Genomic DNA, 13,681 nt, shown 5'->3' with positions numbered 1-13,681 from the left:
TTGGGTTCCTGTGGAATAATTCCAATTGCAAAACGTTTTTTGTCTGTCTATGTGGCGCAATGGGCCAGCGCGTTCGGTTATTACCTCAAAGGTTGGTGGCTCGAGCCCACCCAGGGACGGAAGCAGCTTTTAATTTTTTCAAACTTATCTATTGTGTAAAAATGGAGTCTTTGATACCGTGCAATGAACAGTGGTGAGCAAACTGCTGCTGCCTTTCTGCATCCAATGGGAACAATCGCTTCATTGATCAGTCTTCTGCCAGGCAGCCTGGATATTCTACTTCACTTATACCAATATTCCAAGTGCAACGTTCTTGCCATGAAAATCCAGCAGGATAATCGGCCATAGTAGATCATCCACTCTGAAAACACGTTTCTACACTTTCCTCAGTTTTACACTTACATGGATATTTAACGGAAAGCTTGAAACAATAACAATTGCCAGATAACTTCAGATTCCTTGCATCGCCCCGCACCCTGATCACGTGACAGCAACCAATAAATCACATAGAGCGGCGCGAGAAGGCCCCCATTTTAATGTGTCCCATCAGGGCCTGAGGATTGAGCTGCTCTGTTAGAAGCAGCTCCAGTACGTTGGAGGACTCGGTTGTGAGCGATTTGTTCCTGTCGCTGGCGCAGCGGCCGAGAAGCGAGCAGGCCCTGCAATCTCTTGTTTTCAGCTAAATGTGAGAGGTATGAATTTCTAATCAAAAAATCTTTGACGCGAACTTATTTGGTTGCTGTGTTTGAATGCGCTTTAGTGAATCGCACGGGCCCTGTGCCTTTCTTTTTGCGTGCGGATAGCAGTGTGTGATCGCTTAACATTTTCAGAATGAAATGAAGTGCAATGTCTGATTCAAATTGTTGCTTCATATGGCGTTCGGTCAAAATGAGGCAATTCGACACTACGAACGGGATTCAAATCGCCTTTTCTCTCGTGTGCTGCTTTTGTCCCTTTATACGGCCGCGTGCGTGTCAGAGAATGTGGTTGGAGAATAAATCTGCGGCTGCATTGTATTTCCTGCTGCTTGTCCATCCAGGTAAACATTGTTTTCTGTGGTGAAATGAAATCAGCAGGAAGAACATATAAATTCTTTCAGGGCTTGACTGGGCGAATGCTGAGAGTTTGTTTAACTTGGCTGTCTAGTCCCGAACTAGGGATCAACGATACAGAATAAGGGGCCGGCCGTTTAGCATTGCGATGAGGAGAAATTGCTTCAGTCTAATGGTTGTGCATCTTTGGAATTTTCTACCGCAGAGGGCTGTGGCTTCTCAGTCGTTGAGTACATTCCTAACAGAGATGGATTTGTACATTACTGAAATCAAGGTATATGGGGCTAGGTGAGTAACTTTCAGTTGAGGTAGCGGATCAGCCATGACCTTATTGAATGGCGGCGCATGATCGAGGGCCGCATGACCAAATCCTGCTCCTATTTCTTATAATCTAAGGTACCGATCTTGGCCGGCGGTGTTGAGAACTGTGGCTCGTCTGGCTTAGTTCATTAAATAAGCATCGAAGTAGGAAGCAGCATCAACTGGAAAATGGCTGCGCGGACGACGTGCAATTTCTTCAATGGGTTGTAAAATAAGTATTTTCGACGGTCAAGAGCATTAAACAACGTATTTTCTCCTGTGGCCTAGGGAAATAATTGAGAATTGTGCCAATTGTGGTAATAATATTCTGAGCATAGATAGCACATTGTTATCTTCCTTCTAACGCTCTCTCAACTGACCTATTCCTGCCGCGTTGAGCCTGAAAGTTACCACAGTTATAAGAGGAGAGATTGAAAGGGAATATGTGCCCTCCTAATCACCCGTTCCACAGACTAATGGAATGAAAAATTCATTTGACCCACATCCTGAACACAAACCCCTGCTCGCCCACTGTTTATAGAGGACGGATCTTCTCTTATACTTGTCTTAATGTATTTTCACTGTCTGGAAAGGTTAGATTGAAAAAAGCTATTCGTGTTATATTAATCGGATTGGCGCACAGGAGCAGATGGCAGGTGCGGTTCAACTGGCAAGTTTGGAAGGGGGAACGGGGAAACGGCGGAGAGATGGTGGGTGCGAGAGTGGCAGCAATGGGGGGTGCGGGCGACAGATTATAAGAAATGGAAGAAGCAAAAATGTAAAAGTGGTCGCTATCTGAATAACTGAGAGGCAGCAGGTGTGGAGACGATTGAGTGAACGATCTGAATTCAGTTGGTTGAGTGACGGTGTTTGTAGTGCTCGGTGCTGGGATCAGGTCAATTATGGACCAGAGGAAGGTCTGCACATCGTATCTGCCTGTCAATAGCAACTGAAGGAAAAGGTTAGCATGGACATCCATGAGCAAAATAGTGAAGATGTGTCATAATACTGAATGGTGTAAAGGCGCTCCCTGTTGTGTAAATGTTTTTGCAGCTGTGTAAGTGCGTTCCCTTTTTTTTAATGGTGTTCTGTGTTACTGTTCGGCTCCCCACTGTGACATGTGCCAGTGTTTCACGGTGGCCAAGATCACCATCTGGTGGTGGAGTGGCGGCGCTGCAGGAATGGTTTGAGAGAAAGAGGAAAGCCAAGGCTGCTGCGAGTTTGCAGCATTTGCAGCTTATTTTGGTGCGAATAAAAGTGATTTGATTTGAAATTTGTTTTGCAGGTATTTGCATTAACTCTAAGCAGGAAGTTGGTACAAGTAAAGTTTAAAGTGTGATAAAATATATAAGTGTGATACGATTGTGGGTAGCAATAGTTGTTTTTATTGTTGGTGATAATAAGAATGCAAATATCATACTTTGGTTTCAATCCATCGAACTCTGGGTTATGGGCCCAGCACGCTTCCGCTGCACTTTCTTCTTCTTCTTAGGCCGTCCCTAGGACTTGCTTCACACGGAAAATGAGTTCCCAGGTGACTGATGAGTCGAATGCCGGACCAACAGTCTCTGTCACGCTGATTGAAGGGGCGGGTGGTTAAAGTGCTTGGGTTGACGTGCGCCCATTGTACTGTTTGCACTTGCCTTCTGCTTGCTCCTGACTAAGAGACTCGAGGTGCTCAGCGCCTTCCTGGATGCTTGTTCTCCACTTTGTGCAGCATTGGGCCAGGGATTCCCAGGTGTCGGTGGGGATGTTCAACCTTTTCAAGGAGGCTTTGAGGGTTTCCTTGAAGCGTTTCCTCTGGCCACCTGGGGCTCGCCTGCCGTGTCGAAGCTCCACGTAGAGAGCTTGTTTTGAGAGTCTCGTATCGGGCATGCGGATGATGTGACCCGTCCATCGGAGCTGATCGAGTGTGTTCAAAGCTTCGATGCTGGGGATGATGGCCTGAGCAAAAAAACTGACGTTTTGAGCCTATCCTGCCAATGAAATTGCAGGACCTTGAAGAGGTCCAGTGGTGGTAAATATCCAGTGCATTGAGATGCCTGCTGTACATGGTCCATGTCTCAGTGGCATACAGGAGGGTGGGTATCACTACTGCACCTTAGACCATGAGCTTGGTGCCTGGTTTAAGGTTCTGGTCTTCGAAAACTCTCTTCATCAGGCGACCGAAGCCTGCACTGGCACACTGAAGGCGGTGTTGGACTTCGTCATCGAAATCTGCCCTTGTTGACAGTAGTCTCCCGAGGCATGGAAAGTGGTCCACGTTAAACAAGACCTTGTCGTGGATTTTGATAATCGGGGGGTAGTACTGTATGGCAGGGGAAGTTGCGAGAGGGCATATGTCTTTTGGATGTTTAGTGTGAGGCGCATGCGCTGGAGTGCTTCAGCGAAGGTGTTGATAATGGGTTGGAGTGCGTCCTCAGAGTGTGCGCAGATGCAAGTGTCATCTGCATACCGAAATTCGACGACAGAGGATGGAACGACCTTGGATCTGGACTGCAGGTGACGGAGGTTGAACAGTTTCCCGTTGGTTCTGCAAATTAGCTCCACTCCAGTGGGGAGCTTACTGAGAGTGAGATGGAGAATTGCAGCCAGGAAGATCGAGAAGTGCGCTGGTGCGATGACACAGCCTTGCTTGACCCCGGTCTATACGTGAATTGGGTCTGTGGTGGCACCGTTGGTCAGCATCATGGCTGTCATGTCGTCATACGCAGGTGGAGGATGGTGACAAACTTTTGACTGCAGCCGAAATTGAGCAGGACACTCCATAATCCCTCACGATTGACAGTGTTGAAGGCCTTTCTGAGGTCAAAGAAGGCCATGTACAGCGGTTGGCGCTGTTCCCTGTATTTCTCTTGTAATTGATGCGCAGTGAAGATCATATCCATTGTGTCCCTTAGTGTGCGGAATCTACATTGTGACTCTGGGAGGAGCATTTCAGCCACTGCGAGAAGGCAATTGAGGAGGATTCTTGCGATGACTTTCCCTGTGGCAGACAGCAGGAAAATTGCTCTGTAATAAGCGCAATCGGACTTGTCACCTTTCTTGAAGGTGGCCGCAATTACGGCGTCTCTGAGATCGCCTGGCATGCTCTCCCACTATCTGATAAGAGGAATGAGTTCATGAATTCGAGTCAGTAGTGATTCTCCGCCATGCTTTCGTGCCTCGACATGGATTTGATCTGCTCCTGAGGCCTTGTTGTTCCTCAGTTGTCAGCTGGCATTTTCAACCACATGCCGGGCTGGGGTTACGCTGAGGCGATGGTGGGTATCATGCGACGGGAGGGAGTTGAGGACACTTGCATCAAAGACAGAGTCTCGGTTAAGGAGCTCCTCGAAGTGTTCCTTCCAGCAGGCACTGACTGCCTCCCTGTCTTTGATGAGTTCCTCTCCGTTCTTGGCCCGCAGTGGGATAGAAACTTGTGTGCTTGGGCCGTATATGGTCTTGACTGCACTAAAGAATCCACTCACGTCATGATAGTGAGAAATGGAAGAAACAAAATTCTAAAAGTGGTGGATATAAGTGAGTCACAGCGGCTATGGAGACGAGTGACTGAACGTTCTGAATTCAGTTGGTTGGATGTCGGTGTTTGTCGTGTCTGGTGCTGGATTCAGGCCAATGATGGACCAGAGGAAATTCTGCAAATAGTTTCTGCCTGTCAATAACAGCTGAAGGGAAAGGATAGCATGGACCTCCATGAGGAAAATGGTGAAGAAGTGATATGATAATGTGCAGAACCGCTCACCCTGCATGGTTTACTGCTGTTGGTGAAGCGACGAAATTTATGATTGTTCAATTATGGACGTACACTTCGGGAAGGATGGCAAGGCCCTGGCGAGGGTGCAGAGGATATCTACTAGAATGGTACCAGGGTTATTGGATTTAAGTTATGTGGATAATCCTACCGCTGCCAGATATTGTGTTTTTTTGTAAATTTCGTCGCTAAAACCAATGCACTGTGCAGGCTGGCCAGTTTTGACAATATTTATGCCACACTTAAACTTTCGATGCTGACATTTCCGTTCCCTCACACATCTCCACACGCGCTGGGTCTCACTTACTCAGAGATTCTACCACTATTACAATTTTTTTGCTTGCATTTCTTACAACCCATCGACCGCACCCTCCTTGCTGCCACTCTCACACCCACCATCTCCCCACCGCTTCCCCGTTCACCCTTCCAAATTTACCGGTTGAACAGCACCTCCAACCTGCTCCTGCGCTCGAATCCGATCAATATAACAAGAAGATATTCTCAGCGTGACACAGGGAGGAATAGACTGGATTTTAGGAGGTGTTACTTTTCCCAGACAGCATTGTGCCTCAGGAATGCGTTGCCAGTCGGTGTTGTGGGTACTGACTCTTTGATCGCCTTCAAGAAGGATGGGATCACATGGCAGATGGATGTTAATGCAAAGAAGTGTGATGTGATATATTTTGGATGGACGAATGGGGAGAGGCGTTATGAAACAGAGAGATCTGGATGTGCATGCGCACAAGTCTTTGGAGGTGGCAGGACACGATCAGGGCTGTTAAAAAGCATATGGGATGCTTGGCTTTCTCAATAGAGCAATAGAGAAGAAAAGTAAAGAAATTATGCTAAACCATCTTGAAACACTGGTTAGTCTCAGTTGAGTATTGTGTTCAATTATGGGCATAAACTTTGACCAGAATAGCAAAGCCTTGGAGAGGGCACAGAGGAGATTTACTAGAATGGTACCAGGGTTAATTGATCTTAGTTGTGTGGAGAGATTGGAGAACGTCGGATTGTTCTCCTAGAGCAGAGACGGTTAAGGGGAGGCTTAATAGAGATATTCAAATACTTGAAGTGGTTTGATAGAACAAGTAGGAAAACTATTTCCCCTGACAATTGGAATGGTAACCAGAGGTCACAGATATAATATAAATCGGCGCACAGATGGTTGTTAATTGCAGGAATGCATTGCCTAAAAAGGTAGTGGAGTCAGACTCGACAGCAACTTCCAAAGACAATTGGACATTTAAAAGATAACTCGCAGGGTGGTGGGAAAAACGCTGGGGTATGGGGTGAAAATGGACCGCTCTTTCAAAGAGCCAGGACAGGCACGACAGGCCGAATGGCCCCTGTTGTGATGTAATAGTCTATGACTTTAACCCCTCCATAATGATAAAGGCCTATGTGAGGTCTCCTCTCAGTCTACTTTTTCCTTGAGGGAAGATGCAATATAATCCCTCAAGTCTTCCTTCTCATTTCCCCTTTCTCTGTTCCTGGAGTGATGAGGCCAGAATTCTTCTCTTCACACACAGTTGCATCCGTTGAACCTACTTCAGCACAGATTGGAACACAGAGGGAGATTAGAAAGATAATACAGCCGGTTCTTCTGTTTTACATTACAGCAAAACATCAGCTGGGGATGTAGCTCAGTAATACAGCGCATTCATGTCTGAGGTCCTGGGTTCTATCCCCAGCATCTCCAAATATTGTGATAAACACTATAGTTTTCGGCAAAATGTTATTTTATGAGTTCCAGCGTATCCCATCTGCTCCTGCGCGTCAATTCGATCAATATTACAAGTTAATATTCTCAACCTGACCTAGCCAGACAGTGAAACTTACATTAAGACAAGGATAAGAGAAGATTTATTCGCTGGAAACAGGTGGTGGGCTGGTCTCCGTGTTGAGGATAAGGGTCAGATGTTGTTTGAATTCCATTAGTCTGAGGAACTTTTGATTATGAGGGCAAATATCCCCTATTATTCTCTCCTCTTTAATTATGGTAAATTTCAGGCTCAATACGGCAGGAATAGTTCAGTTGTGAGAGCATTAGAAGGAAGATCAGAAGTGCCGGCTACGCTCAGAATTTTAATAACACAATTGGCAAAATTCTGTAATATTTCCCTGAGGAAATTATTATCTTTCCTTTTTTCTACCATTGTTTATTTCTTCCCTCTGACTCGATATCTTCCGTTTCGCTTACTTTCTGCCGACGGTTGTCACGATATTATTTGTTGTCATCTTGCAATGTTTCCCCTCAGGCTCGCACGCTCTTCTCAGACATGTATTGCCTTATCGCTTTTCACCTCCTCAGGATGTTCCACAGCGCTTAACAACAAATGAAGTATTTTGAAGTGTAGTTATTGTTGGGATGTTGGAAACGTTAAAGCTAACTCGACCTGAAACATTAACTCTGTTTCTCTCTCCACAGATGCTGCCTGACCTGCTGAGTATTTCCAGCATTTTGTTTTTTTATTTCAGATTTCCAGCATGCACAGTATTTTGCTTTTGTATCTGTTTATTAGTGTTCAAACAGAGTAACCAAATCAGTTCGGGTCAAATATTTTCTGATAAGAAATTCATACCTCTAGCATTTGTCTGAAAATAAGTGATTGCAGGGGCTGCTCGCTTATCAGCCGCGGCGCCAGCGACAGGAAAAATTCATCCGCTCACAACCGAGTCCTCCAATGTACTGGACCTGATCGTGACGGAGCAGCTCAATCCGCAGGCCCTGATTGGACACATTCAATGGGGCATTTTCGCGCCGATGTATGTGATTGGTTGGTTGTTGTCACATGATCAGGGTGCGGGGCGATGTAAGGAAGCTGAAGTTGTCTGGCAATTCTATTGCTTCAAGCCTTCCGTTCTTATCCATGTAAGTGTAAAACTGAGCAAAGTGTTGAAAAGGGTTTTCAGAATGGATTATCTACTGTGGCCGATTTTCCAGCTGGATTTTCATGGCAAGAACGCTGCACTTGGAATATTGGTACAAGGGAAGTAGAATATCGAGGCTGCCTGGCAGAAGACTGAACGATGAAGCGATAGTTCCCATTGGAAGCAGGAAGGCAGCAGCAGTATGCACACCACTGTTCATTTCACGGAATCAAAGACTCCATTTTTATACAACAGATAATTTTGCAAAAATTGAAATCTGTTCCTGTCCCTGGGTGGGCTCGAACCACCAACCTTTCAATTAAAAGCTGAATGCGCTGGCCCATTGCGCCACAGAAACAGCCAAGAAACGCTTTGAAATTCGAATTATTCCACGGCAACCCAAGTGATTATGCTCCAGAAAGTTCACACCAGAGGCACCGATTTTACAGCAAATGAGAAGCTGCGTGGGGCTAATTGAAATTCCGGTCAGTTGTGGCCGATTGGTTAAGGCAATGAAATAAAAACCCGCTTTGCTTTCCCTGCATAAGTTCGAATTTTGCCGACTACGGAAATGAAAACGTCGTCCGCAATGCCCTGTTTTTAATTCTGGCCCATTGCGCCACACAGACAGACGAGCGACACTTTGCAATTGGATTAATTCCACAGGAAGCCAAGTGTTTATGTAACAGAGCGTTCACAGCAGAGGCACCGATATTGCAGCAAATGAGAAGGTGCGTGGATCGAATCAACCATTGGAGTAGTCGTGGCCGAGTGTTTAAGGCGACAGACTTGAAACCTATTCGGTGTTTCCTCGCAGAAATTCGATTCCTGCTGACTACGAAATGAGGACGTCGTTCCAAATAACACGTTTTTACTTCATTTTAACCGCTGCCTTTCGGTTCCTGTGCCGAGACACATTGAAAGCTACAATCAAACAAAGATTCAAGCAGAAAGTAAAACAAGCAATTCACCCCATAATTTCATCACGGCATCACGAGAGGCCTAGGTCACCGGAGAAATGCTACATTGTTCAATGCTCTTGAAACCGTGAAAGCAATGTTAACCGTCGAAAATATTTATTTCGCAACCCATTGAAGAAAATGCACGTCCTCCGCGCAGCCATTTTCCAGCTTATGCTACTTCCTACTGCGATGCTTATTAATGAACTAAGACACACCGGCCACAGTTCTCAACCCCGCCGGCCAAGATCGGTGCATGACAACATAAGAAATAGGAGCAGGATTTGGCCATGCGGCCCTCGATCCTGCTCCGTCATTCAGTAAGGTCATAGCTGATCCTCTACCTCAACTGATAATTACCGAACTAGCCCCATATACCTTGATTTCCGTAAAGTACAAATCCATCTCAGTTAGGAATTTACTCTACGACTGAACACCACAGCCCTCTGCGGTTGACAATTACAAAGATACACAATCCTTACAATGAAGCAATTTCTCCTCTTCTCAATCCTAAATGGCCGGCCCCTTATTCTGAAACTTTGACCCCTAGTTCGGGAATCCACAGCCAGGGTAAACAGCCTCTCAGCATCCGCCCAGTCAAGACCTGAAAGAATTTATATGTTCTTCCTTCATACAATCTGTTGATTTCATTTCACCACAGAAAACAATGTTTAACTGGATGGACACACAGCAGGAAATACAATGCAGCCGCAGATTTATTCTCCAACCACATTCTCTGACACGCACGCGACTGTATAAAGGGACAAAAGCAGCACACGGGAGAAAAAGGCGATTTGAATCCCGTTCGTAGCGTCGAATTGCCTCAATTTAGCCGATCGCCTTATGAAGCAGCAATTTGAATCAGACTGAAAACGATACGCGATCACACACTGCAAACCGCACGCAAAAAGAAAAGCACAAGGCCCGTGACAGTCACTAAACCGCATTCAAACATAGCAACCAAATCAGCTCGCATCAAAGATTTTGTGATTAGAAATTCAAACTTCTAGAATTTGGCTGAAAACAAGAGATTGCAGGGGCTGCTCGCTTCTCGGCCGCGGCGCCAGCGGCAGGAACAAGTCATCCGCTCACAACTGAGTCCTCCAACGTACTGGAGCTGCTTGTGACGGAGCAGCTCAATCCTCAGGTGCCTTATTGGAGACATTCAATGGGGGCGTTCTCGCGCCGCTGTTTGTGATTGGTTGGTTGTTGTCACGTGATCAGGGTGCGGGGCGATGCAATGAAGCTGAAGTTGTCTGGCAATTGATATTGTTTCAAGCTTTCCATTCTTATCCATGTAAGTGTAAAACTGAGGAAAGTGTAGGAAAGGGTTTTCGGCATGGATTATCTACTGTGGCCGATTATCCTGCTGGATTTTCATGGCAAGAACTCTGCAGTTGGAATATTGGTATAAGGGAAGTAGAATACGGAGGCTGCCTGGCAGGAGACTGATCGATGAAGCGATTGTTCCCATTGGAAGCAGGAAGGCAGCAGCAGTTTGCTCACCACTGTTCATTTCACGGAATCAAAGACTCCATTTTTATACAATAGGTATGTTTGCAAAAATTAAAAGCTACGCACGTCCCTGGGCGGGCTCGAACCACCGACTTTTCAGTTAAACACCTGAAAGGGCTGGCACATTGTGCCACAGAGACAGATGTAAAACGCTTTGCAATTCGAATTATTCCACGGGAACCCAAGTGATTATGTAACAGAGCGTTCACAGCAGAGGCACCGATTTTGCGGCAGAGAGAGGCTATAAAACGCCCCAGAGACCAGGTTATGCCTCACAGCGTCGGCGGGAATCCTGAGCGGCAGAGCGGGGCTATAAAAAGCCCCAGAGACCAGATAAGGTTTACCAGTCTCCAGTCTGGGAACTCTGAGGGAAGGAGAGAGGTCAAAAGTAATCCAATTGTGATGTCACCAGAAAGCGGGTAAGTGATTGGTTGGTGAGTATTTCTCCCTTTTGAAGCTTAAATCTCTTTGGTTTATAGTTTCTAAGGTGTGATATTCACCATCTAAAATCGGGGCAGAGGCTATTTAAGAATAATATTAACAAATTTTATTAATTACATAGAATGGGAGATCAGGTGATGTGTTGCTGCTGCAATGTGTGGGAGCTGGTGGACACCATTGATGCTCACGGTGATCACATTTGCAGTAAGTGTTGGCTGCTCGAGGAATTCCGGCTCTGTGTTGAAGAGCTGGAGTCCGAGCTTCAAACACTGAGACACATCAGGGAGGGGGAGAGTTACCTGGACTCTGTTTATCATGAGATATTCACACCAATTAGATTAATTAATTCAGATGTAGTCCGTGGCCAGGGTCAGGATGGTGTGACTAGAAGTGAGACAGGTACGGGGATCCATGAGGTAGTGTTGGAGGAGCCGCAGCCTTTGCACTTGTCCAACAGGTTCGAGGCTCTTACTCCCTGTGGGGTTGGGAACAGGGACTGCGGGGAGGATGAGCAACCTAGCCACAGCACCGTGGAGCAGGGGGCCATTCAAGTGGGGGGAGTTAAAAGAAATGTGGTAGTGGTAGTGGATAGTATCGTTAGGGGGATAGATAGAGTTCTTTGCAGCCGAGAGCGAGAGACCCGAAGGCTGTGTTGCCTGCCTGGTGCCAGGGTTAAGGACATCTTCTCTGGACTGGAGAGAAACTTGGAGTGGGAGGGGGAGGATCCAGTTGTCGTGGTCCATGTTGGTACCAACGACATAGACAGGACAAGGATAGAGGTTCTGCTGAGGGAGTTTGAGCAGCTAGGGGCCAAATTAAAAAGCAGAACCACAAGGGTAATAATCTTTGGATTATTACCTGAGCCACGAGCGAATTTGGCTAGGTGGAATAAAATCAGAGAGTTAAATGCGTGTCTCAAAGACTGGTGTGGGAGAAATGGGTTTTGCTTCCTGGGACACTGGCACCAGTACTGGGGCAGGAGGGAGCTGTTCCGTTGGGACGGGCTTCACTTGGCCAGTGCTGGGACTAGAGTCCTGGTGGATCATATAACTAGGGCTGTGGAGAGGGCTTTAAACTAACTAGTGGGGGGGAGGTTCCTAGAGAGCAAATAATAAAAATGACAACAGAGAAGGTCATAGACTTAGGTAGCAGTGGGGAAATTGAAAACCAGAGCGTGTCAGGAAGGGGCAGAAGGTATGGAGTAAAAGCTAAAGTAATAAAAAGGGCAAAAGCAGGAACTAAGTGTCACAAAGCATCTTTGAAAGTTCTCTATCTGAGTGCACGTAGCATTCGTAACAAAATAGATGAGTTCATGGCACAAATAATTACATATGGGTATGATCTTGTGGCCATTACAGAAACATGGCTGCAGGGTGACAATGCCTGGGAATTAAACATACCAGGTTATTTAACGATCAGGAAGGACAGGCAGGAAGGAAGGGGAAGTGGCGTGGCTATGTTAATAAAGGAAGGAATCACTGTAATACAGAGAAATGATATTGGGTCAAAAGATCAGGATACTGAAACAGTTTGGGTGGAGGTAAGGAATAAAAAGGGGAAAAAAACACTAGTGGGCGGAGTCTATAGGCCTCCGAACAGTGGCAACTCTGTTGGACGGAGTATCAATCAGGAAATAGTTGAGGCTTGTAATAAGGGAACATCTATAATTATGGGGGATTTTAACTATCATATTAATTGGACAAATCAAATTCGGCAGGGCTGCCTTGAGGATGAGTTCATTGAGTGTATTAGGGATGGGTTTCTTGAGCAGTATGTAACTGAACCGACCAGGGGGCAAGCAACCTTAGATCTGGTCCTGTGTAACGAGAAAGGATTAATTAAAAATGTAAATGATCCCCTTGGAATGAGTGACCATAACATGGTAGAATTCCATATTCAATTAGAGGGTGAGAAGGTTGGATCTCAAACAAGCGTGCTAAGCTTGAATAAAGGAGACTATGAAGGTATGAGAGCGGAATTGAGTAGAGTAGATTGGGAAAATAGATTAAAGGGTAGGACGATACATGATCAGTGGTGTACATTTAAGGAGTTATTTTACAACTTCCAAAAAGTATATATTCCACTTAGAAGAAAAGGGTGCAAAAGAAAAGACAGCCATCCGTGGCTAAGTAAAGAAATTAAGGATAGTATTCGACTAAAACAAGGGAATATAAGGTAGCCAGTGGGAGGATAGAGGATTGGGAAAACTTTAAAAGACAGCCAAAAATAACAAAAAGATTGATTAAGAAAAGGAAGATAGGTTATGAAAGTAAATTAGCAAAAAATATAAAAACAGATAGTAAGAGTTTTTATAGTTATATAAAAAGAAAAAGGGTGGCTAAAGTAAAGTTGGTCCCTTAGAGGATGAGACTGGGAAATTAATGGTGGGAAATATGGAGATGGCAAAAACACTGAATGAATATTTTGTATCAGTCTTTACAGTAGAAGACACTAAGAATTTCCCAACACTGGACAAACAGGGGGCTAACGGGGGGGAGGAGCTAAACACGATCAAAATCACTGAGGAAGTGGTACTCGGTAAAATAATGGGACTCAAGGCGGATAAATCACCTGGACCTGATGGCTTACATCCTAGGGTCTTGAGGGAAGTGGCGGTAGGGATTGTGGATGCATTGGTAATAATTTTCCAAAACTCCCTGGACTCGGCAAAGGTCCCGGCAGAATGGAAAACAGCGAATGTAACACCCTTATTTAAAAAGGGCAGTAGATTGAAGGCTGGAATCTATAGACCAGTTAGCCTAACATCTGTGGTAGGTAAAATTTTG

Source organism: Somniosus microcephalus, unplaced genomic scaffold, assembly GCF_052327205.1.
Source record: "Somniosus microcephalus isolate GS21.2 unplaced genomic scaffold, FLI_Smic_1.0 unresolved_chr5, whole genome shotgun sequence".
NCBI lineage: Eukaryota > Metazoa > Chordata > Chondrichthyes > Squaliformes > Somniosidae > Somniosus > Somniosus microcephalus.
The sequence above is the reverse complement of the archived record's forward strand: the minus strand, read 5'-3'. Positions refer to the sequence as shown.